Source organism: Talpa occidentalis, unplaced genomic scaffold, assembly GCF_014898055.3.
Source record: "Talpa occidentalis isolate TD23 unplaced genomic scaffold, MPIMG_talOcc4v2.1 talOcc4.10, whole genome shotgun sequence".
NCBI classification, from domain to species: domain Eukaryota; kingdom Metazoa; phylum Chordata; class Mammalia; order Eulipotyphla; family Talpidae; genus Talpa; species Talpa occidentalis.
In genome coordinates, this window is record NW_023600993.1 from 44,257,172 (window position 1) to 44,283,990 (window position 26,819).

General features: G+C 39.6%; 1 protein-coding gene and 1 pseudogene across 3 annotated transcripts in view; both read left to right on the forward strand.

Annotated features, from left to right (window-relative positions):
- The window catches only part of PTPRG (protein tyrosine phosphatase receptor type G), a 671,624-nt gene that overhangs the window by 313,259 nt on the left and 331,546 nt on the right, over positions 1-26,819 (forward strand). The gene's annotated exons all lie outside the window — the stretch shown is intronic.
- Positions 360-3,338, forward strand: LOC119230689 (40S ribosomal protein S15a-like; annotated as a pseudogene).

Below are 26,819 nucleotides of genomic sequence, written 5' to 3' on the forward strand. Positions count from 1 at the left end.
TCTGTATTCCTTTCTTCAAGCATGTTCTTCATCCCAGAGATGCAGGGGTTGGAATTCTTTGGAAACAGGTTTATTGGCATATTCGTGTAGCTTGTTCTTAGCTACTTTGCCTGTTTTTTGTTTCGTGAATATGAGGACATCTATCATTCCTTCCCTGTTGCTTTGAGTATGGCTGCGGGGGAGTGGAGTCAAGATCCTGATTAATGTGGAAGTATGCATGTTTCTTTACCATTTTTAGCAAGACCCAGCTTCACTTTGGAGGCAGGCGTTGTTGTTCTGTAAATAGAGCTGTGGGATATATCTTATTTGTCATCATCTTATTATTCCTTGTCCTGTTTCTGGAGATGAGTGCACTGAAGTTTATGAATCCTTCTACAGAAACTGTAGTTGGAACGTTTACTAAGTGAAGCTTAGAGAAATAACTTTTATTTTCTGAGAAATTCAGGAAGTGTTTGTGTCTTTTTTTTCCAATAGTCTATATAAATGGAAATTAATTTTTCACAAAAGCTCTACATTTTAATGAATATCATTAGAATTGACAAAGCATCATGTTAGCACTTGATTTCAAGTCAAATACCAAACCTGAATAATATAGGCGATCCCAAATAGTGACAGTGAATGTACAGTGACAGCTTGGGTTACATTTATAACTCCTCATTGAGCAGCAGGAATAATTGCAGCCCATTCTTAAATTAATGTGTCTGGGTCTGTGTGACTTAACACATATGAAGGAAAAGACCTTCAAGTAAACAACTCAACCGTTGTTAATTCTTTGCAATAGAAAATATACAAAGCTATGCTAAAGTTATACAGAATATAATGGCACTTTAATCTCTTAGCCCAAATGGAGACAATTGCATTTGCCTTGGGAAAAATTTTAATTTACCGTTTGTCAGGACGATGAAGGTACATTTCCTCTCAAGCCATTAAAAGTTTGCTCTATATTTTTCCTTGTGGGCATTTGTAAATTGAGTTTTTCATAATGTTCTAGACTTATTTTTGACTGTATGTAGGGATATTATTTAATAAAAAAAGTAGTTTATTCAGAAATAGGGCAGTGTTGAAAAATAGTACTAATATTATCTTAGCAATAAATTTACTTTGAAAATCCTTATTTTAGTGCTGATGGCTGCCAAGAAACTGTTTTGACGCCCCCTTTTTTTGTTTTACAAATGATTTCTAAAGGTAAAGCTGTGACAGAACTGCTGCAGATAAAATCTGACCGTGAAATTATGTACCATTTAAATGTAGTTTAATATGAAGTAGTTAGGTTTATGAAGTTAGGTTTATGAAGTTCCATAGATGCCTTTTTGATTATTGCTCTTTAGATCTGTTCTGAGCTCTTCCTGCTGTCTCTTCATGTCTCTGTAATGGTGTGCCTGGGAGTCCTGGCTGATGCTCTTAAGGGCACCCACAATGCTGAAAAGAAAAGCAGACAGTTCTTATTAGGCCGTACTCCAAAATTATTGTCCAGTCTCTAACTGTGATGATAAAGAATGGACACAGTGGTGGATTTGAAATTATTGATGGTCACAGAACTGGGAAAATTGTTGTGAACCTCACTGGCAGGTTAAACAATGTGGAGTGATCAGTCCCAGATTTGATGCACAACTGAAAGATTTAAGAAAATATCGGTAGAGTCTGCTCCCTTTCCATCAGTTTGGTTCATTTTACTGACAATCTCGGTTGGCATCATGGACCATGAAGACGCAAGATGAAAACACACAGGAAGGAAAATCCTGGGATTCTTTTTTCTAGGAATGTATGCATATGTGGAAGTAAAATGCCTCAATGGGGGAAAAAATCTGGAAGAAACCTTCTAAGTATACATTGTTGTTATATTTATTTATTAAATCATTTTATGTTTTTAATAGATGACTTGTATTGGGCTCATACCTGTTTTAAAATCCCTATGTATATTTAATCCTTTTGACAGACAGGCACTATTACCATGCCCATTTTAAATAGGAGGGAACTGAGGGAACAAAGTATGTGCCTTGCATCAGTTAACTGGCATGTGATAGCTCCATTTCCAGTGCAGATTCTAGTTTTTAACCACTGTTTATAAAATTCTAGTCCTTATCAGTCTAGGTGTAAACATTCTGACATTCTGAAAATGTCCAAATAAAGGAACCAAGATGATGGTGAATGATGTCCGTTCTTGGGGGTAACTTTTCCTTGTGTTTTGAGCCATTCTCCCTTTAAATCCTGGATCTGTCTTTGTCTCAGAGATTGGGATGACAGCTGGAATACTGTGGAATCAGTTGAACTGGCTGATGGCAGATGCATTTTTTTTTTTAAGATTTATTTATTTATGCATTCAAGAACTGGGATATAGACCAGAGGTGCGGGGAGGGGAGGGGGTGAGAGGATTCACCAGAGACAGAGTGGGGAGCAGAATAGGCAGATCTGCTGAAATACACTGCTGAGGGGAGCAGCAGGCAAGTCAGGAGAGGTCTGCTGTGCCATGTGGGTTAGCTCCCTGGTCAGCCAGGGATCTAAGTGCTGTGCTGCAGTGGCTGCAGATAGCTTCATAGTGCTTTGACTTAACCCCTTGCACCAACAGGGAGGCCCCAGCAGATGCATTTTGGGTCAAGGGTGGCAGCTGATGCTTTTTGGGTCCCCTGCAGCTGTTGAGAGTATATGAATCTGTGTAGCGGAGGGCTGCCAAGTTAGACTCATGGCTCCTCATTATGCTTCGGAAACTCACACTTTCCACAAACCTCCTGCCCTGCAGTGGCTCACATCAGTGCCTTGCTATGTCAGGCTGAATAATTCGCAGCATTTAGCACTTAAATTGGCTCATTGCAGACAATCCAATTAGAATAAAGTCTATTATCGTTTTGGTACCTTGGAATGAAATGGAGTGTTTAAGGGATGAACATGCCACGTTGCCTGGCAGTTGCTCCACATCTAACTCATCGTCTTGCAGGTTCTTTGCATCTTGCTAAAATGACGCCCTCCCTTGATGTAAGTCAGGTATGAAGTTTGGTGACACACCTCTCTCATGCAAGCTTTCTTTTAATGTATTAGTATTTGGATGCTGCTGAAAGCTCAACAAACACCTCTTAAGATCTTAGTTACATGTCCCTCTAACAGGGGACATTTAATTAAGGTTTTTTTTTTTTTTTCAGATTGAAGTCAGGAACCCAAGCAGGCAGTGATAAAGCAGGTTATATCTTGCAAAAAAAAAAGATCATACAGCTTAGAGATTAGCATAATAGAAGTTGTGGAAGAAGCAGTTAGTTGTTCTCTTGTATTTTCTCTCTATAACTTAACCAGTAATAAATGAGAAGAGGGCAGAAGATAGGCTAAAATGATTAACTGGATTAATAATTAAAAACATATATGATCAAATAAATAAATAAATAAATAAATAAATAGAAAAATAACAATAATATATGATTGGAAGATTTCTTCCAGCACAGATTTAAAGAGAAATAATCAAACAGACATCTATGGAACTACACCCTTCAACCTAAATTATCACTATTTCATACTAAATTACAATAAAAGAAAAAGTATACCCAATTTGAGGGTGAGGTTTTATTTGCAGCACAGATCTGTCACAACTTTACCTCTAGAAATCAGAGGTAAAAAAACCCAAACAATTAGGCAGCATGGTAGAGGTACAGAGATGATACAGGAAAGGTGCTAAACAAAATTCTTTGCCTTGAGTCCTGGATGAATGATAGTTTCTAGATATGGAACAGACTTGTGAGCAGAGATTTTTATGTTAATATGAAAGTGAGGCATTCTTGGGAGATTAACTTAGAAGCAAACAATCACTTGTTCCTAGGGATACAGATACATTTGAACTTCTCATGTTTATAAACAAGAAAAAAATCATTTATTAACTGGATATATGTGTGTGCTTATTTATTTTTAATTGCCCTGAGCTGCATCACAGTACTCTGGAAAAATCACTGGGTTTCACACCTGGATTTCACATTCATCTCCATCATTTTCTAGTTCTGTGTCACACCAAGTAATGCAAGGCAATTAATCTTTCTGAGTGTTATCTAAAAATAAGTATAATGTTTCCATGGGCAAGTAGTAGTAACGATAGGAGATAGTATATATATGCTAATTGTATTTAGCAAATTCCATAAGGGTTGTCCACTTATTTCAGCTGTGAGCTTAAAGAAAAATCACAAGGACAAGGAAAGTCAGTGGAATAGCATTCTCTACCCCTTTAAGATTTTGTAAGGGCTGTGTTTGCATTAGACACCATGGATAGTTTGGGGGATGCAGAAGGAATATGTCCTTGCCAGCCACTGAATATGGTGGGGATTTAAACCACCAGCTTTTACCTCTCTTCCCTTTTTGTCTAACATACGGTTTACATCTCTTGCCAACGGATCCTCATTGATTTCTCTTACACTGTAAGTGTAAAAAGGCTACCTCATTTCCTGGGGAAAGCCTGGTTCTGTAAATATCCTTTTATCCCTCTGTAAATGCTGCTAATGGCTTCTGGAGGAGAATTTAGTGGTTATGAGACTGGGACTTTCTGCAGTCAGCTCCCACACTGTAGTAGATGAGTTGGTTTTTAACTTGGTTCCCAGTAGTGGAAACGCTCCCTGAAAGGTCTGGCGCTTGTAATTCTTCTTGTGATCCCCTGCATTTAAAGTCATAGATCTGAACTAGATTTGTCCTAGCCTGGGTAAGCAGGACTTTTGAGCTTCAAAGGAAAGTTGTTTTTATGTGGAGTCTAACCATCAGATAACCACTTAACACTTGCTTCTTTCAGGGGATGCATAGGGGCTGGGAGATGAAGAAGTATGTGGTTGGTGGAACATGTTCGAATGAAAGAGTATTTGCATCCTTCCAAAGTAGGGCTATGAATTATCAACACATCTTGCGAATGGTCAAACACTCTTAGTTTATGCTGCAATAAATAGAAAGCAAACAGAAAGTTGCACGATATCCAGATTGACTTGTCTGCCTATTTGCCAAGTGTAAGAAAGCTGCGTGTTTTAAACAAAAATGCTTCAGAAACTGATAAAGTAGTTACCCATGATTTCCTTCAGCCATCCCTTCTCATCTCTGCAGACTGTCCTGCGGAAAGGGGCACGGTCATCTTCTTGGGAGCAGGCATATGGGCAGTCACCACAGTTGTTGTATGTTATTAGTTACCCATGAGAAGGAAAAGCCATCATACGATGGGATTGAGATCCCAGGCACCAGTTAGGAAATTCTCTTGTTTCTCTTCTAACCAGGAGGTGCTGTGAGTGTGAAACTCCCCCATTCCACCTGTAGAGGGCATCTCAGAAGGTGTGAGCAAATCTACTGCTAGAAAGGGCATTCTTCCCTGGGTGAGGAGAGGTTTTCCTCCCTAGGGAGATAAATGCAGGTTATCTCAGTTCTAGAACAATCCCTTCCTCACTTACCAAATGTCCTTTCCAGATTATTTCTAACACTGGGCCCCGGGAAGCCATCTTCTCCATCTTCCTTCTTTTGCTGATTCCACCCAAGTATGTGAATGTCATTGTGCCGAAATGGTGTTCTCCTGAGTACTTTTTATTTTTTATTCAAGTACCATTGGTTTACAATACATTATGTTTTAGAAGTACAGCTTCTGTCACACTGTAACCATCACGAAAGTTCTAGTACCATTGCTCACTATCCACTTCTCCTCCTATACCAATTCCTCCACCTCTAAGCACATTTTTTTTAAAAAGATTTATTTATTTATTTATTTATACAAGCACTGGGTACAGTTAGAAGTGCGGAACGGTGAGAGAATTCACCAGAGCCAGAGGGGGAGAGCAGAGCAGGCAGAAGGACCAAAGTACACTGCTGAGGGGAGCAGCGGGTGGCAGGAGAGGTCTGCGCTCCATGTGGGACCCTCGCCTGGCAGCCGGAGAATGAACTGGCGCTGCAGAGGCTGCAGGCAGCTTTTCAACCCAGCGCTTAACTGCTGCGCCACCTGGGAGGCCCTCTAAACACATTTTTAAAATTTTATTCTCCTTAGAGCACTTTTTGGTTCATAGCAATATCAAGAGGAAGGCACAGAGATTTCCCATATCACAGCCTATCCCCACATATTTGTAACCTCCTTTATTATCAATCTCCCCCACCACAGTGGTGCATTTGTTACAATTGCTGAGCCTATTGGTATGTCTTTATCACCCAAAGACCAGTTCCACTATTGGGATTGAATAATCTGTGGATTTGGAAAAATTTATAAAGGCATGTGTCCACCATTCTAGTAGCATGCAAGAAGTTTCAATGCCCTAAAATCCTCTGTGTCCTGCCTATTTGTTCCCTCTCCTAACCCCCAGAAACCACTAATCTTTTTGCTGTCTCCAGTTTTGCCTTTTCCAAAATGTTACATGGTTAAAATCATATAATATGAAGCCCTTTCAGATTGGCAACTTTCACTTAGTAATATGTTTTTAAGGTTCTTTCATATATTTCCAGGGCATGTAGTTTGCTTACAAGTTTAGGCAATTATGAATAAAACTTCTGGCTCAACAGACCTCTCTTGACTTGCCCGCTGCTCCCCTCAGCAGTGTATTTCGGTCAATCTGTATTTCTGTTCCCCACTCTGTCTCTGGTGACTCCTCTCACCCCCATACCTCTGGCCTGTACCCCTGTTCTTGTATGCATAAATAAATAAATCTTTTAAAAAAAACTGCTATAAAGATAAGAGTGCAGGTTTTGTATGGACATAAGTTTCTAACTCCTTTGGGTAAATATCAAGAATCACAATTGTTAAATCATATCATAAGACTATGTTAAATTTTTACTAAGAAACTGCCAAATTACCTTCCACAGAGGCTGTACATTCTCACCAGCAATGAATGGAAGTTTCCATAATTTCACATCTTTGTTGTCATTTCATGTTATTGGTGTTCTGGATTTTGGCCACTCTAATCACGTATCTGCAGAGTGTTCGAATAGTTGCAGTTCTCCATTTTAAGATAGAGATATTAAGATAATGAAAACATTTTAAGGTAAAAATAGGGAAAGATTGGTAAAATGTTGCGGTGTTTCATTTACAAGTCCTTAGTCATCTGATGTAGTATCTAATATAAACCATGATGTCTATAGTTGACAACATGAAAAATAAGATGGACATTTTCATATTTGAACACTTAAAAATAAATTTGTGTTTTCTGAACATCAGTATGCTCATTATTCAAGAGTTGACAATACTTTAATGACATAGTCAGTTAAGATGAATATTGAATTGATGGCCTCTTAGGTTTGGTGAAATGTTTTCTTTTGACCTCTTCTGTTAAATTCTAAGCTTCCCAGGTCTCCCCACCCGGGGGGGGGGGCGTAATAAGATATCTTTTATTTCACAGGGCCCTCACATACCTTGGTTTAGAATAGGGAACTTTATGTTGCAACAAACCAAGGTGCTTCTTACAATGAAATTCTTAACAGCTGGCTTCTCTCTCTCTCTTTTTGTCAAAGATTTATTTATTTATGCATACAAGAGCTGGGGTATAGGACAGAGGTGTGAGGGGTGAGAGGATTCATCAGAGACAGAGTGGGGAACAGAACAGGCAAACTGACTGAAGTACACTGCTGAGGGGAGAAGTGGGTGAGACAGGAGAGGTCTGCTGTGCCATGTGGATCCCTGGCCTGGGATCGAACTCATGCTGCAGTGCCTGCAGATAACTTCATAGTGCTGCATCTTAACCCCTTGCACAACCAGGGAGGCCCCTTGGCTTTTCTCTCTTTTCCCTTCCTTCCTTCCTTTGTTCCTCGCCCTCCATCCTTCATTTCCTTGGGAGAAAAGGACCAGACAATTTACGCATTTGGCTTCAGGAAAGCTTACTTTTATCAGTGATTTTAATTTCACTGTTAGGATACTGGTAGATAATCCTTGATGAAAACCAAATCTGATGAAAGTAAAATGACGAAGCAAGGAGGTGCATTAGGTGTTAAAATGGTAGAAGCACATCTGAAATGGAAAATGGCACACTGACATGTAATACCCCTTGCTGAGTGATGTTATTGAATTCTATCCTTACAGGTCAGAAAATTGATTTCCTTCCATAAAGTCTCCTTATAAAGCAAAATGCAGAGTATGCAAATTGAGCTTAATTAAACCATACCTTAACAGTTGTATGTGCCACTTGAGATTCTACTGCTTCTGTGTGTTTAACATGATAAATTAAGCAACTTGATCTGTTTTAATTGTATCAAATATGAGCTTAGATGGAGCATAAAGGAAGCTCTTTATAAAATGTAACTTTCACTTGTCAACATTTTTCAATTTGTTGAACTTCTGCAGGCTTGAACTGCTGTTGGTTCATATACATTCAAGTGCATGTGATCTCCCCTTGGGATTCATTTGCCTAGCAGTGTGCTGCCTCTTCTCAGCCAAAATCACTGCAATCACATTAGTGAACTTGATTCTTGAGTAAGACTTAATTTACCAACAATTCTTGAAAATGTATCCTGGATCACTTTCCTGTGTGTTTACTAAAAACATTTGCTCAGTTGTTCACGAAACATTTCATGAATGCTTATCCTAAAATGTTGGGCAAATGAATTTCATGCCTTCAAGGAGGACATGGTCATCTGAGGGAAATGTCTAAGAAAGCCACCAACTGGTGATAGATGTGCAGGAAAGGAACCATAGAAGTACCGATAAACATTTGCTCTGTGTGTGTGTGTGTGTGTGTGTGTGCACCATGTGCTCACGTGCACGCGCGTGTGTGAGCACCATGTGCATGATTGATTATTGTTGCAGGGCCCACAAGGAGTCCTCCTCTGGAAGAGGCTCAGGGGCTTGCACTTCCTGTCTTGCAACTTCACTACCTCTTCTCCCCCTCCCCCAAGGCATATAACTTGTTCCTTTCATCATTTCTGGTTTCTGTTCAAGCTTCACCTTCCAGAGAAGCCTACCAATCACACTAAAATAGTAGTTTTGTCATGCTTGATTCTTTTTTTAAAAAGATTTATTTATTTATGCATTCAAGAACTGGGGTCCGGGGTACAGGCCAGAGATGTGGCGGGGGCGGGGGTGAGAGGATTCACTAGAGACAGAGTGGGGAACAGAGCAGGAGGATTGACAGAAATATACTGCTGAGGGGAGTAGCAGGCGAGTCAGGAGAGGTCTGCTGTGTCATATGGGTCACTTCCCTGGCCAGGGATAGAACTTGTGCTGCAGTGGCTGCGGATAGCTTCATCGTGCTGCTTCTTAACCCCTTGCCCTACAAGGGAGGCCCCGCAAGCTTGATTCTTTTAATTTTTCTCAGAAAAAAATTTCCCAGCCACCCTCCTTTTATTATTCCACCTATTAGGATTTAACCCTTTGAATCCTGTTGTTTTTTCAATGCCTGGAACTTAGCAGGAACTGATTACAATTTATTGATTAATGCTGATGTACCTGCTCTAGTTTCATCAGATTAGTGTGTGTGGGAGGGTGGAGAGAAGGCAGTTCTTTTTTTCAAGAGGTGAAGGTAATATATTTGTGTGATTTCTACATTGTGGCTTTAAAAATAAAACAGCAATAATAATATATTATGACCATCTATCAAGTATTCATCTTATATTTAAGAGATGTTATTAATGTGATGCCTTTTTTATGGATTAGAAAATGAGGTCTGGAAAGGACAGATTAATTACTGAAATTTCAACAGAAACTCCTACCAAGTTCTGAGGCCACAGCCTGTAGTTTGTTTTTTCCATTATGCTATTATAGTATAAAATATTGCAGAGGGGATGTATCAGCCCCTAATTTTATCAAGGAAACTATTCATCTTTGAAAATAATTAGTAAGAATCCATTTTCATCCTACTGTGTTGAAAATTTTAGAGGGCTCTTTAAGATATCCTGTGGTAGCTTGTATGCTAGGAAGTTGGGGCTTTTATTGTCCTCAAATCTCCTACTTCTTTTTCCTCTTCTTGCTTTATTCAAAATTTATGTGTCCCTTTGGGCTCACAAAAGGCTGCCCACTATTGTGTAGTCTGCCTGTTATGGACTGCAGTTGGCTGGGACACAGGCTGTTCATCTCACCGTTGGCAGAGAGTCTGGCGGTCATGCAAATTCTGACCTGGACTTCCAGGTCTCGGGGTCTACTGCTTCTGGATGTGGCGAGGCCAGATTTGGAAACTCCATTCTGTCCTGCTGTACGCTGTCTTAGAGGAAGGAAATGGAGTTTGTGGGTGATGAAAATCAGGTTATAGTTATTAATAGGAGTTTATATTAAGCACTGTCATTTTTAGCATGTTCTAAACACCTTATATTGAAGAGGCAGAGAAGGGAACTGAAACTTGAGACATCTTGATTAAAAAGTTGGAGCTTAATTACAATTTGTGCAACTTATTAGCATCTTCTTTGTTCCTGGTACTGTACTAAGGACTGGCATATAATACTAACCAAGGTTAGTTAAGGAGTTAACTGTCTAATAGGGAAGACAGTACTGATTCCTGCTCAACAGGCTACAGAGGTGAAATGGACAGCGGACTGAAGCATATGGGTAGATGATTTAATGATCTAGGTCAGGGGTCAGAAAAATTCTTCTGAAAAAGGCCACATAGTAAATATTATAGGGTTCAGGAGCCATAAGATCTCTGTCACATCTACTCACCACTGAGTAGAACAAAGACAACCATAAATAGTCAGTGTTTATAAAAACAGATGCCAGTCTGGATTTGGCCTCTGGGCTATAGTTTGCTGACCCCTGATCTTGGCCCCTGTTTTTATTGTTTGTTTGCCCCATTGCTCTCTGTATGTATCCTTTAATCCTCTTCCTTGTCACCTTGTCCCAAGAGGACTCCCTCAGTCTCCTGCAGTCCCACCTTCCATGGCAAAGCCCAAAACAGGGAGTAAGGGAGGAGGGAGAACAGCTTGTTTTTGGGTTTTTTTAAACATTTTTCCCATTTTTTTTAATTTAAATTTTATTTTTATATTCCCATACAATTACAACCCCCTTATTTTGACCCCAAGCCCTCCTTTCTCCGCCCTCCATCCTCCATAGAGTGTCTCTGGTTCATAGTTGTTTGTTGATTTTGATATTTTCTTTCTTATAGTTATTCTTTTTCCTGTTCCTTTATTTAAGTTTTCTAGATTCCTGCTATGAGTGAGACCATCTGGTATTTTTCTTTTTCTTTTTGGCTTATTTCGCTGAGCATGATCCCTTCCAGCGCCATCCATGTTGCTGCAAATTGCATGTGTTTATCTTTTTTGAATGCTGAGTAATATTCCATGGTATATATGTACCACATCTTCTTGATCCAGTCATCTATTTTTGGGCATTTGGGCTGTTTCCAAAGCTTAGCTATTGTAAACAGTGCTGCTATAAACATAGGGGTGCAGGTGCTCTTTGGAATTGATGTTTCTGTGTCCTTTGGGTAAATACCTAGGAGTGGAATTGCTGGATCATATGGAAGCTCTATGTTCAGTAGGTCAAGAAATCTCCACACAGCTGGGAGAACAGGTTTTTCATTACAGGAAGTGCAACTGACTTCCCCTTACAAACCATTGGCCAGAGTTGGATCACCTGAGCACCCCAACACCTGTGTCCACCAGTGAGGACTCTGATTTCCCAGTGACTTGCTTTGAGCAAGAGTCAGTCCCTGGGTTGAATACAGAGCTGTTCTGAGGAAATCAAGGTTCTTTGAGTGAGAAGAAAGGAGAAGACAGTCTAGTAGACCACAGTGTTTCCATAGGAACCAAGCCCCTGGCTACTCTGAGCTTGACCTTGTGATGGGAGGCAGCTCCAGGAAGCTTCTTAGAACTGCAAAACCTCACACCCCACCCACAGCTATGGAATCAGATTGGAATCTACATTTTAACAGGATCCTCTGTTGATTTGCAGACACATTAAAATTTGAGAAGTGCTGGTCTAACGGGGTCAAGGAAGGCCACTGCAAGGATGATTCAGCAGAGACTTGGAGAACAGCTGGATTGAGTGGTTGGAAGTTCTGCCTTGACTAATGCTGTTATAATTCCAGTTTGCAATGATAACTTAAAATTAATATCTTAGTGCATTTTATGCTATCCAAAGTTCAAAATATTTACAGGACCCATCTCCTTCCTCTTCCTGGACCTCCAGCAAGTCCTAACAGTGTTTGTGATATTATGATGTTGAAAGAAAAAAAGAGTCTAGAGGAATAAAGTAAACTTCCCAAACAATGTTCTTATTTACCCTATTAAAGTGTGTACAGGTGACATGACATTTCTTCTTTTTATTTTGAAAATAATCCTCCATCATTCGTTATGGGCAACTGCATGAGTGCATATGACTGTCAAGTGTCTGGATTCTATTTTCACTACAGGAAACTCCACAGTTAAGCAACCAAATTCCATTCCAGAATTCTCCTTCTATTTTTTGTTCTGTTCATTTGATCTTTTCCATTGGTAGGCACATTAGCTTCCCAAGCATGTCGATTTTTTTTTTTTCCTGGCTCTGTTCTGCTCAAAACGCCAAGGGCTTCCCCAGGAAATAAAAGTCTGGCTAACTGGAAATGTGTTTGGTCTCATGGTACATCTTTAGGTTCCAGACAATAGTCCTGTGCCCGCAGTCATCTTTGCAAGACTGGCCACCCATTCTAAGCAGAGCTCTCAACTGTCACTTGAAATTTCATTAGCTGGTGTGCTGTTGTGAGCTAAATATGGGGAGAGGCCTGGTGAAGACTGTCCTTGCCAGCTGGGCACATCTCCCACTTGGCTGTTTTGAGAATGGTTATATCCTGTACTGTTGAAACAGGATGAACTTGGCTAGGAGTGTCGGCCAGGACTCCTCTCTCCCATTTTCACGGCCTTGCTGGTGAGGTTCTGAGAAGTGCACGATTTCATTTTGGAAGTCGCTGTGCTTTGCTGCTAACCATCTGAGTCTGCAAGATGATGCCTTTTAAGCATGACCAGGACAGAATCACCCTGGGGCTGTATTTGGTGTAGTTTGTCTGTAAAGTTTAGAAACTCGCTATCAGATTTTCTTGTTTTATAAAACTGAGGCCTCCTTTAAAGTTGTGTCATTTCTATGGTTTATAAATTGGATTATCTTCTTCTTGTAACAGTGGTAGTGTAAAGTTTAATAGAGACTGGAGATAAGACTTCCCCTATAAAAAGTTCGTAGTTGTTTGTTTTGTAAAGATGAAAGGTATTCCTCACAGAGTAAAGAATTTTTGGAAGCAAGGATTGAGGCAGAGGCATGGAGGGGCAGGGTTAGGAATGAGTTGTTGGGAAGCCATTTATAACTTGCTTGTGGGTTTTTTTTTTTTTTTTTTTTTTTTCTTTTTATGCTGGTCACCCATCTTGAGTCTAAAGGAGAGTTTTCCATGAAGTTGTGAGGGAAGATAAATTAGCCAGATGATGAATTATGCACCATCCTTCTTCTATAATAAGAGTATGAGGCAGGAGGTTAAGTGACTGACGCGCAGTCACTTCATTTGTCAGCAGGACAAAATGGGGTCGCATGGCCCTTGAAACTCCCCAATTGCTCACACTCAGTTATTCCTGTTGCTTCTGAAGGTTCTCTTTCCCTTCACAGTGTGATTACACAGCCCTCCTACTGCCTTCTGAATCTGCAGTCCCACATGCAGCTAGGTAACTTGAAGATGCTTGTAATCCACACAGGATGTGAAGCTTTCCAGTCTCAAGTGAATAGAGAATGAAACCTAGTCACATTTTCCAAATCTAACTTGTTATTCTGCCTCCCATCTGCTTTTTATCCTTTACTTTCTATTAGAAAGATTAAATTACAAGAATTTACAGAGAGGAAAATCCTAGCAGTTGTCAGACTGCATGAGGAGGGGATTTATTTATTTGTGGTGGATAGAACCATATTTCCTAGAACAAGTTGGTGGAGTTTATGAGCTTTTAAATTATAGCATGTTGTCTGGGAATCTTCATCAAATTAAAGACACTGGTGTTTTTGTTTGTTGGTTGGTTGGTTTGTTTAGTCTTCTATTTTAAAATTTTTCCATTTATTTTTGAAATTACAAAGATGGTGGAGATAAGAAGGTTGAAAATATCATTCCTTTACAGACTTGATTTGTTTATATAAATATATCAACTATATTGTGACAGTCTTTAGATGTAATAAAATGTCATTTTTCTGTTAAAAAAAGGTATAATTTAAGTAGTACAGTGCTTCCAATTCAAGGTGAGTTGCATCCCAAGTCATTTGGTTATGGGTGGAGACTTTCCTAGTTGTCACAACAGGGAGAGCTGTTTCCAGTGACATCTAGTGGGAAGAGGCCAGGGATGCTACCGCTTAGGGCAGACCTGAACATCAATGAATGATGGACTCACAGCATCAGTACAACTGCTGCTGAGAACTGTTGAAGTGATCAAAGCCAAATATCTGGTCTCTGGGTCTCTTGTTATTTAATGTAAATTTAAGACATTAACATAAACATGTCAAAAATGTATCCACCATTTCTCACATGCAGAAAGTATTGTTTTAAAGGGCCTTCCTGGGGGCTCAAGGGGTTAAGCACCACACTATAAAGCAATCCGCAGCCTCTGCAGCAGGAGTTCAATCCCAGGTCCCCAGCCTGCCAGGACGCAGCCCACATGGTGCAGCAGACCTCTCTTGTCTCGCCCGCTGCTCCCCTCAGCAGTGTATTTCAGTCAGTCAGCCTGTCTGTTCTGCTCCCCACTCTGTCTCTGATGAATCCTCTCCCCCACCCCCGCTCCCCCACATCTCTGGCCTGTAACCCAGCTCTTGTATGCATAAATAGATAAAAATCTTTAAAAATAAAAATGTGATCCCTCTGCACCAATTTGTTTCTCAAGTTTGTCCTCTTTCTGGGAATGATGATGGAAGTGTTATTTCACATTATAAAAATCTAGTCTATTGAAGACTTAAGATAATTTTTTTAATGACAGTTTTTATGTGCTTGACTATTTTTTTTTAGAGATTTTCTCTCTCAATTCAGTGATTTTTTCAAATGGCCCCATATTTAAGGGAGCCTAAGAATCCTTTCCTAGATGGGAACACTGTATTTAATAGCAAAATGAACAGCGTATTCTGGCTCCATATGCTTTTCATTGTGTACTTCCTTTGAGAAAATCTTGTTAATGGAGCCAAATTGTCCTTTGGATATGAGTTTTTTCATTGTGGATCATTGCTCCAGAGGTGATGAATTAAATTGTTAAACTCATTATGGTTGTGACCTGAGATGAACAGAAATGCATTTGAAAAATGAAGGTTGTATACCTGGTACCATGTGAGCATCACACTAAAGGCTCAGCGAGAGGCCCATTGTAGGCTCTTTCCCTGTGGTCTGCTGAGAGTGAGTAGAAAGTTATCTGTGGGCTCTTTGCAAGGAGACCTTGAACTGCATTAAAGTTTTCATGTATACAGTTCCAGCTTCTTGCTTTTCATTTTCTTTTGTAGCATATCATATGAAAGCACACTCATTTATACCAATTTCTACTAAAAAAAAAAGGCATTGAATTTTCAGTGATGAAATAGCAAGCTTTAATTGAAGTTATTGGTAATGTCCTTTCTTGCCCTGTGTATGTGGAAATTGATATATTTAATGATAGAATAACAGAATGCAGTATTTTTTTACTCCTACAAATTGCTTTTAATTCTCCATGATTAGATTGACAATTGTCAGTGTATGTATTTATAGAGAAAGATAAAGATGGAGCTACCTACACTGTGTCTATAAATACAGTCGTACATACAAAATGTCGTGGTGACAGCCATCTTGACTATCAGATGTGCGTGTTTTTAGGAAGATTTGAATATAGAAGATAAATAATATTTAACTTAACTTTATATTTTGTATGGTTTTTTACTTTCAAAGGTAACTTTGAAAGAAGTTTTGACCCAGGACACCAGAGAGTTAATCCCCAGAAATTTCAGCAGGAGGACATTTGTGATTTTCTGAAGAGCAGAGCTGTGGTGGTGCTCCCCTGAGTACTCTCTGGCTCTCTCCCTCTCTCCTGCATCTCTCTCTCTCTCTCTCCCTCCCTCATGACCTAAGGATTATCACAGTAGTTAGCGGAGCATAGAACTGGATTTTACGTGTTACTTTTTCCTTTTTATTTTCTACTAACAACTATTTTCCTCATACGGTTAGAGACCAAATTACAAGCAGGAAAGAAAGGAGAATACTGAAAGCTATTTGAAAAACAGAAGACCACAAGACTCTGCATGTGTAGTAGCCTGTGGTTCTTTTTTGTGGAGCTGGACATCATGTCTGGGTGTTTCAAAATTAAACTCATAGTTAACAATATAATACTAATCATAGTGCCATTGAACCAATAAAAAGGAAACCTCGTGAAGAAGACAGTTCTGCCTTAATTCATTGCTTAGAAAGGGCCTAAAGACTTCCTATGCCCAGGTGACCACGACTCAGTCTTGCGCTGCCCAAGCTCTTCATCCCAGTGCCTCAGTTGCACTCCTTCTGCTTCAGCTGCATTATTATCATCTGTGTTTTTTGTTCTCTGCTCTGAGCTCCTGGAAGACTGTTCCTGACTGTGGATGTTGAGCTCATTCTCAATTTGAGAGTCTCTGCTTAAAGCCTCAGCGCTTGTGGCTAACTCTAGGTTACTTTGACTTTTTAGTTGCTTTAGAATTACTTTTCACACTGCTCACTTAGGAGTGTGAATTTTTGGAGGGAGAGACTTGTCTCAATCATTGCTCTACTCACTACCCCATGTTCCACCACCAACCAGCCCATGTACAAGCACTTTGGAATCAGCATAATGGCAGCATATAAAGAGTAGCATTTGCTTTCTAGAATTCTACTTGACAGTAGTCGATAAATAGAATATTGTTTAGGATTGATAGATTCCTTTTCCATTTCATTTTATACTGCAAGGTGATGGCATGTCCACAGTTATTTCAGATTCCTTCTTTACTAAGTCATGGCCAATTTGCCCCCCATAATATCTCTAAGGTAAAGCTACAGTCTCTGGAAAGTCACTGTGTTTGGACTCAACTGTGTTATTGTTGAAAACATGAATGTCCTCCCACCCCCACCCCTACCCCACCACTAACTCCCAAGAGCTGCCTTCCTAACCACCTCTGACCATGCTGCATCCTCACTGTCTCATTATAGGGGGTAAGTTAGTATTTAAGTTTATGATCTATTCTGATTATATTTTTTGAGGTGAGTCAAACCAGCAATGGAGTCAATGCTTAAAAATGATAGCTTAAAAAAGAAAGAATAGTCTCACACAAAAACAAAAATGACAGTAGATTATTCAAGAAAGATGATCATGTTCACATTTTTTCAATGTTGAGTCCATGTGAGTTGTTGGGTAGGTATCATAAACTCTCATCTTTATTAACACCATGGTATTCTGTTTCCTAGCGCCAATGTGAGACCTTTGAGCCTAAAGTTTTTAAAGAAAAGTTTTAAACATTGCCCTATTATGTTGTCCCCATTTCTAATCAACTGGCAACACTGATTTTTCCTAAATATTGCAATTATTCGTTATCTGTATGTTCATTTTTTCACTATTTTTGGGCTATTTGAAACATTTCCTACAAAAAAAAATTCCCTCACCAAAATCTGTTTGTCTATTTTAAATGAATAAGATTAGATTTACTTTGCAGGTCAATTAAATAGCCACTGCTAAATGTGTCTAAAATGCGGTCTACATAGGTGGGGCTGGATTGCTCCTTTTTGAAGCTGATAGTTTGCTGGCTTGCGAGCTGCATCTTTGGATTGGATGTTGCATAAATTCGTGTTACACAGCACTGCACAGAATTATCCCAATGTGGGCATCGGTGTTGAACACAGCAGACCATAAAATTCTATTTCGTTTCTGTTGCATAAACATAGGATCACAAATAGTGTGATTATTTCTGGCAGCCCCGGGCATCTTAGCTAGGAGGAAGATGTAGGAAAATATGAATACTTAAATGTATTACGAGCTTCCGAGCATGAGCTGACCAAGTGCCTTTGGCACTAGCCTTTAAAGAGGTCAAATATAAAAAAACATCTAACGCTGTCATTCACTGAGTTCTTGCTGTGTGCATGGCACTGTTTTCATTTGCCTTATCACAGCAAGTCTTCAAACCAGCACTGTAGTGTGTTAACATTCTCATTTTACTCCTGAGGGAATGAAAGCCCAGAGAGGTCATAAGACATTGCATAATAATAAATTGCATAATAATAAAATTGATAATAATAATAATAATAAAAAAGAAAGTAGCTTTTGAACTCACATCCTTTGATCCTAAAACTTATAAACACCACGATCACAGATATCTTGGCCACACAGTCATAAATGATTCACTCATTTCTTTGATCTTTATAGGTTTTCCCTTGCACTTTTTGCAGGTAACATGCCCATATTTTCTTTCCTATCTCAGTATCTTTTGAGAGACCAATAATTTCTCAGGGCCATGGAGAAGGCTAAACTGACCATGATTAGAACTAGAAAAACCAGTAAAACCCCCACTTGCTACTTGACTTCAAGCTAAAGGAGCTAGATTTCAAAATGGTTATGTTGGTCGCCTGGAGAGGGGACTGCCAATTAGGAAGAACATATGGCTAAGAATTTGTGGTTAGAAAAGCAAAACATTTGAACAGAGCCTCTGCCGCAGTTCTCTGATGGGGGTTCCCAAAGCAAATATCTGCTAAGCCAGTCCAGAATTATAAATATGAAAAATGGGGGAGATTTAAGACAGTAAGAAACGATGACCCCTGAGTCTACATGGAAGTGTGTGTGCTTTATTCAATTTCAGGTCAAAAAAGCAGTAAACCAATAAGATCTTTTAAAAGTGATGGCCACTAGTAATGTTGCCAACATGAGTTTGTGCCCTGTGCAGTTAGAATGTGGGCCTATAAATGCAGAGACTTTGTCTTTTTTTTTTTTTTGGGGGGGTGGGGGGAGCTTATTTGCTCTCAGCTAATATCGTAACTGTATGGAGTCATTAAATATATTGTGAATAAATTGTTAACCTGAATCCTTATCTGTAAACTGGCCATGACAACAATTCATAGTTTAGAGCTGTTGAAGGGATAAAGTGAGATTCTACAAAAATGGACTTTGCTTATAGTATCTGGTGAGTGTTAAGTGAAAACTGGTATGTTGGATATTGATAATGGTTACTTCTATTTGTTTTTTTTTTTTAAGATTTGTTTATTTATGCACACAAGAACTGGGGTACAGGCCAGATGTGGGGGGTGAAAGGATTCACCAGAGACAGAGTGGGGAGCAGAGCAGGTGGATTGACTGAATACACTGATGAGGGGAGCAGCAGGCGAGTCAGAAGAGGTCTGCTGTGCCATATGGGTAGCTCCTTGGCCAGGGATTGAACTCATGCTGCAGTGGCTGCGGATAGCTTCATAGGTTGCGTCTGAACCCCTTTCTCCACCAGGGAGGCCCGATAATGGTTACTTTTAATTAATTACTTGAATCTTACCATGCCACCCCTGCTTTAGTTGGCAACAATAAACTTTGGAAAAGAGCATTTAAGATCATCAAAGCATGATTCATATTGAGAGTGGTGACTATGACCCATCTTTTGCTTTTAGTTCCATTGTTTCTTTACAGTTTCTGGAGTGTTTTTCAGACTCTAGATCTTACAGTGTCAATAGGAAAAACTGAGATAATCTAATAGATTTCCCTATATCCTCAATGATATCAGTCTTTTCTCGCTTTCCTTAGAATTTATATCAAACATGTAATCAGTAGATCAACTAGTTTGAAAATAGTCTCCTGTGAAAACTCACCCCATTAGATATCTGTGCCATTAAGCCCAGGGAAAGCAAATTTCCTCTCTGCAAGTGAGTCCCATGTAGATCTGGCTGGGACCTGTCTTTCACTCCTGCACCTGTGTTTTCATGCTGAATATTTTATGGACTCAAAGATGCTGTTATAATTCCTTTGCTTTGTGAGAATATTTAGTTTGCTCTACTGGGTGTTTTGATTCTCAGTGGTAGAGAGTATGTAACTAAATTATATATCCTAGTAGAGTATAAAGAAAGGTGTCATTCTTAAACACAGCTCTCATCATATGTTCTATATATATATATATATATATATATATATAGAGAGAGAGAGAGAGAGAGAGAGGGAGATGCAGATGTAGATGCAGATGCAGATTTATGTAAGTGTGTGTATTAATACATATATGAACTTGAATTACTGACATTACATACTCTTTTTGTTCATATTCTAATGAATGTCAGAATGTCCCCTGGAGATGGATGCTTAAGTAATCTGCAGAATGGGTAATATTCTTGCATTTTCTATAAAACTTGGGTTATTTTAATACTGACCTGCCATTCACAAAATCAAAACATCTTTTTTAGTCATGGGTATTTGGTTTCTTGTTCATCGGCTGTGACAGTAGTCCAAGTAAGAGTAGCTTAAACAATATCATGAATTTTGTTTTCATGTGATAGTCTGCACTCATGCAATTTAGTGTTGGTAATGGCATTGTCAGAGACTCAGACTCTGTTTGTTACTCTGCCATCTACAGTATATTCAGTGATCTCATGTGGATGCCCAAGTTCTGCCATCTTCCTTGTCCTTGGCCAGCTAGAAGCCATGAAAGGGTAGTGGATGGTGTGTCTCATTCATTTGAAGAGCATGTACTTGGAGTTGTTCATGCTCTTCCCACCTTTTTCTTGTTGCTTAGAATTTACTGATGTAAGCACACCTTCCTATAAGGGAAGGTGGGAAATGTATTTTTTTTAAGATTTATTTTTATTTATTTATACAAGCACTGGGTACAGTCAGAAGCGTGGGAGGGTGAGAGAATTCACCAGAGCCAGAGCGGGGAGAACAGGCAGACTGACGAAATACACTGCTGAGGGGAGCAGCGGGCGGCAGGAGAGGTCTGCACGCCATGTGGGACCCTCCTCTGGTGGCCGGGGAGCAGCCAGGGATCGAACCGGCGCTGCAGAGGCTGTGGGCACCTTCGCAACCCAGCGCTCAACCGCTGCACCACCAGGGAGGCCCAGGGAAATGTAGTTTTGAGCTTATGTGGCCATTTGCTCAAGGAAAGAGTAGTGGCTCTATTACTCCTTTCCTTCAGTTTGCATAGTCTTTAAACTCACCATGAGCCGTCTGTTTGTCTTGTTGAGTGCCATGTTCCCAGTGCTCAGATCCATATCACGTCATCCATGTATGACATTTATGGCTTGAATAAATGAATAAAATGGCGTTTATTTCATCTTTGGAACCTCCAGAGTGTGGCGTTCCATACACATCTTTTTCGTTTCCCTCTTCTTTCCATCCCTGGGGTTTAGAGAACAACTCCACTTCCCATCCCACATATGGGCCTTTACTTGGTTTGAAGACAGCTGACAAGTGTAACTCTCCTACAGACCCAGCACCCACATTTCTTTCAACTGTTGCACGTTTTCATAAACTGAGGTCCTTCCCCCATACTTGTCTCTCACCTCCAAGCACATTCCAGTTTTGCTCATTTCTCATTTAAAAGTGTGATCTACAGAATGGTGCACAGCTTCTCAGTTTTGCAAGTAACAGATGGACAGAAGGCAGTCTGCTTCATATGCTTTTGATGGACACCCTGTCTTCTTCAAACTTGTCGCAGTTTCTTTCTGTGTGGCGGAGTGGCAAAGATATGCATGTGCATATATACCCTCCTACACACACTGCCCCTCCAAAAATACACAGTAAATAAACTTCAGAGCAATTGGAAAGAGTGAATATTCCTGTCTTTCTCTAGAAGCTGGAAGAGGTGCAGAGAGTTTAGACATATTAGGTAACTGTTAGCATGTAGCATGGGAGTAGGGTTCATTTTAACCACTGGCTTTGCCATCAATTTCACTTTTGTTTTTCTACCCTTATTCTCATATCCCTTCATCTTTTAAAAAAAGGTTGTATTTTCCACATAATAACAAGATGTCTCAAATTCAAAGAGGTATTATTTATATCAAGTGTATATGTCTCAAAATAATTAATATTTGGTACCCTCACCTAACCCTTGGTCTGGTAATAGTCTAAGTACTTCATTTTGAGTATTCAGCAGCACTTTGGAGAATTCACCATTTTCATCTTCCCCATGAAAATTGAGACTAAGTAAGGCAAGTGACTTGCCCAGTTTTCCTTTTCAGAAATGAGATTAAGTACCAGGAACACTGACTCCAGACCTCAGACTCTTAAGATTTCAAGCTCTGCTATTGTCATTTATCACTTTGAAGTTTGGTTTTTACTTCAAAGTGCACCATGCTTATAGTGCACCATGCTTTAAAGAAATTATAATAATGAGCCTTCCTGGTGGCGCAGCGGGTTGAGCGCTGCACTGTGAAGCTGTCCGCAGCCTTTGCAACGCGGGTTCGATTCCCGGCACTCACATGGCACAGCAGACATCTCCTGCCTCGCCTGCTGCTCCTCTCAGCAGTGTCTTCTGTCCGTCTGCCTGTTCTGTTCCCCACTCTCTCTGGTGAATTCGCTCACCCTCCCGTGCTTCTGACCTGTACCCCAGCTCTTGTACAAATAAATAAATCTTTTTAAAAAAAAAGAAATTACAACAAAAGACATAACCTCACCTCTACCTTTTCACATGCGTGCGCACTCACACACACGCACTTGCGTGCACACATACACACAAACACACATGTCAAAGTAGAACTGAGCCCAGTCTGCTAGAGATACAAATGAGGGTGAGTGTGGAAAGCCATGCTTTTAGTAGACATTATTTCCCATTGTTCCCATGTAGCTCAAATCCTGCCTTTTTGCTTTTCCTTAACATGTCTGCTGCAAAATGGGAATAATCTAACCAGTTTTTCCAAACACAGTGCGCAAGCTGGGCTATATTGCAGTGTTTTACATTCTGGAAGTGGAGATCGTGTGTTACTTATAGCTGACACATGAAGAGAATCACCAAAAGCGATAATGGGAAAGGAATTCTTTCTGTGCTTTTATTTTATAAAACACAACCACAAAAACATCTCCTTCAAAGAGCCATATGAAGAAATAAGACATTTGGGTTAAAAGCAAAACTTGATCCTTGAAGTTCAGAAAAGTGAAGTACACTTAAGAAATTTTTGCTTTTAAGCTTCAGAAATCTATTACAAGCCGAGTAACCATGCAGACTGACTTTTTCTTTTTAGACACCCCTCAGGATGTTCTACATGAAAATAGAAAACCTCTTTAAAGAGAGCACATCACTGCCCCTTAATTTAGTTGAGATTTAGGGTCACAGCAAAGCACTCAGGGTATTTCAGTTGCAGGTGTCTTTCCTTGAAAGGTACAAGCTTTGGAGGAGAACGAACCTGAGAGACGGGCAGCGTTTTTGAGTCAGCAAGTAGAAAGGTTGAATGTGCCCACCCTTGCGCCTTCCTTTCAATGAATTACCAGACCCTTCAGTTTCACCCTGGACTCATTGCTATTGCAAACTGGCCTTTTGAATCTGTGCCAGGCTTGGTTCCAACATCTCACAACGTGACACTCTGAGTTGCAGATCTGGTATACTAAACCCAGATTCTGGGCCAGACATCCTTCCAAATTGGTTCTAAGATCTGGTGTCTTAGATGCCATTTGAAATTCCCCCAATCCTCACTGAGGATTTACTTACTTACTTATTTATTTATTTATTTATCCGTTCATTCATTTATTTATTATTTGTAGAGATTTTATTTTATTATTATTTTTAATATTTTATTTTATATAATTCTTACATCATTTTTCATCTTTGTACAATGTATGCATTTTCATTTTGGTTATATTTCCCATACAATTGCACCCCCCTATTTTATTTTTTATAACCCCCTTATTTTGATCCCAATCCCTCCTTTCCCCGCCCCCCCACCCCACCCCCCATAGAGTGTCTCTGGTTCATAGTTGTTTGTTGATTTTGATATTTTCACTGAGGATTTAAAGCTGATCACAAGTCCGTGATTCTGAGCAAATGCTTCAACACATAAAACCACCTTGCATTTGAGGAAGGCAGCTGAAGAACTCTCCCTTTCTGAGTCCTCTGTTCTCTGCTTTGAGGCTTGGAAACTTGGAAACGATTTCACAGCTTCTTGCTTATTTTAGAGGCAAGAACATGCAGTCAGAGCAGCCGCATTTTTTAGATTTATAACAGGTGATGGCAAAAGGAGGACATTGTGCTCATCGAACTGCCAGTGCCACTTCCAACTCCCAGCTCCAGTATATTTATTAACATCTTTTGAGTAAAGTCTTAAAAATTATCTATTGAGCACAATTTTTCACCCTTTCTGGCAGATTACTGGTGCTGCCAAGAAGCTTTTAAGCTGTAAATGAAAAGGAAAACAATCCTGTATTTGATCTTTTTTTTTCCTTCTGTAAATTATCTTAGAATAGAATTTTGCCTTGAGTGCTTTCATTGGAATTTAAAACTTTAATTCCACCTTTTCTTTCTGTCTGCACTGAAGATTTCTTACTGTTCCAAGGCTGTATTTGAAGTTATCTAGCTTATCTTAGTAAAGGTTTTAAGAATACTCTTCCCTTTAATTTAATTTTCTTTTGCCTGTAGTTTTTGAAATCAGAATGACTTATTTTAATAAGGCTTTCAATTAATGAGTTATTTTTTTCCTGGGTAGCTTTTCCCTTCTTCCTTTTTCTTGTCTTTTTCATTAATTTTAATTTTAATTTATTTTTAAATTTGCATGAATAACCATATGGTATGGGTGTATAAACTTTTTAGTATGGCCATAAACTTTGCAAGTGTGTTTAAGAAAGCATTTACACTATTTTATCCTGCAAATTAGAGATTTTTTCGTCTGGAAAAGGACTTTAGGCAAGGCTCAGCTATTCCCTGGACTTTTATGTAAGTTGAAATTTATTGTGAATCAAATGCTATTTTAGGTGTTCTTGAGAAATCTGTAAATGCCAGTATAGAAGGGAAATTGATTTAGCATTCTGCACTCTATCATGAATATTGTGTTTGAAATGTGTAAGTGCTCCACTTACATAGCTATGTTTTCAGAAGACCAGCTAATGAAAGTGGGTGCCAGTTTTTCATTTAAGGTGTGGTCAGTTAAATTATTTGCTGTTGCTCTGTACTTTAAACTGCATTTGGAATGGAAAATGACCATTTTCACAGTAATGGTCTTTTCTAAAAGAAATTTTTTTTTCTTTTTTTTTTTTTATAGAGGCATGTTTTTATTTATTTATTTATTTGTTTGTTCGTTTGCTTTTTTTTTTTTTTTTTGTTTGTACATGCACTGGGTACAGTCAGAAGCGCGGGAGGGTAAGAGAATTCACCAGAGCCAGAGCGGGGAGCAGAGCAGGCAGAAGGACTGAAGTACACTGCTGAGGGGAGCAGCGGGCGGCAGGAGAGGTCTGCGCGCCATGTGGGACCCTCCTCAGGTGGCCGGGGAGCAGCCGGGGATCGAACCGGCGCCGCAGAGGCAGCGGGCAGCCTCGCAACCCAGCGCTCAACCGCTGCGCCACCGGGGAGGCCCCTTTTCTAAAAGAAATTAATGGGCAGATCTTCTACAAGAGATAATAGCATTGGTTAGCATTTTCATCATTCACTATCTGCGTCTCAAGGTCCAGATGTTGCTTTGGGTGTGAAAACTTATATATATAAGTGACTCTTAATTCCAGTTATAATTAATGTAAAAACAAGCTTTTCTCCCGATGACTGGAAAATACATTCAGACATCAGTAATATTTACTTGAAATGGCTTGCTGAACTTCAGTGTAAATAAGTAATCTCTATTATACTGTGTAGAAATTGCTGAAGATACTGGGAAATCCAGAGAGGGGTACAGCTACAGTGCCCACACTGACCATTCTGAAAGTTGTTTGGATATAGTGCGGATTAAACCAAAGGGGTAGTCACACTTGCAGTGTGTTTGGGGACATACTGTATTAGGAAACTTAAAATAAAGCTTTATTTTTTTTATGTAAAGCAGCTCTATATTTACTTACCCTAAAATTGCAAAGCTCAGTGGAATAACTTGACATCATGTGCCTCTAAGTAGATCTCAAACAAGCTTCTTACCTTCAATAAGTTTTTAAAAAGGATGCTTACATAGCAAAATTGAGTAAATACATGCAGAGCTCATAAAAAGTCATAAAAGAGTGAACCTTAAAAAGTCAATCCTTAATGCAATTGCAATGTTAATATATATAGCTAAATCTATTATCACAGCAAAAAAAAAAAAAAAAAAACCCAAATAACCCAGGCAAATACAGAGAAATTGCATAAGCAGATTTTTTTTTTTTACAGGTGTAGGTGTGTAAAAGAAGCAAGATAACCTCGTTTTGGAGAATGTAATCCATACACTAGTTCTGAAATCATGGGCTTCTAGTTTTTATTAACAGTATATAAAATGACTTCAGTGGTACATTTAACTTTATTCTCCTGCTTTGATTCAAGGGTCTAAACAACATTGACATTTGTTATTTTGAGAAATAACAGTGCTCTATTTTGGAAAGGAAATAGAAAGCTCTAGCTTGCCCTTTCATGACGAGATGGAATTGCTCATTCTGCCTGTGCAGCTCCCTGAACAGCCTCCTAACCACAGTGTGTTTGGGGAGCATTCCCCCGTTAGGTGGAGAGAGAGAACAGAAGAAGATGCTGAGATCTTCTGAATTGAATGAAAAGGAGTGTGGGTTGAGTCCAGTCCTATCTTCATCACTAACCTGGGCAATCTTTTATTATATTTATCTCTGCTACAAAATAGAACCTCTGCCCCAGATCTTAAAACAAAGATATAGAGACCTCCCTGGTGGCACAGGTGAAAGGCTCAGTGCTATCAAGCTATTGACAGCCACACGCAGTTTGAGTTCGATCCCCGGCCAGGGAGCTACCCACATGGCACAGCAGACCTCTCCTATTTTACCCGCTGCTCCCCTCAGCAATGTACTTCAGTGGATCCACCTGTTCTACTCCCCACTCTGTCTCTGGTGAATCCTCTCACCCCCTGCACCTCCTCCTACAGCCCAGTTCTTGAATGCATAAATTAAAAAACAACAACAAC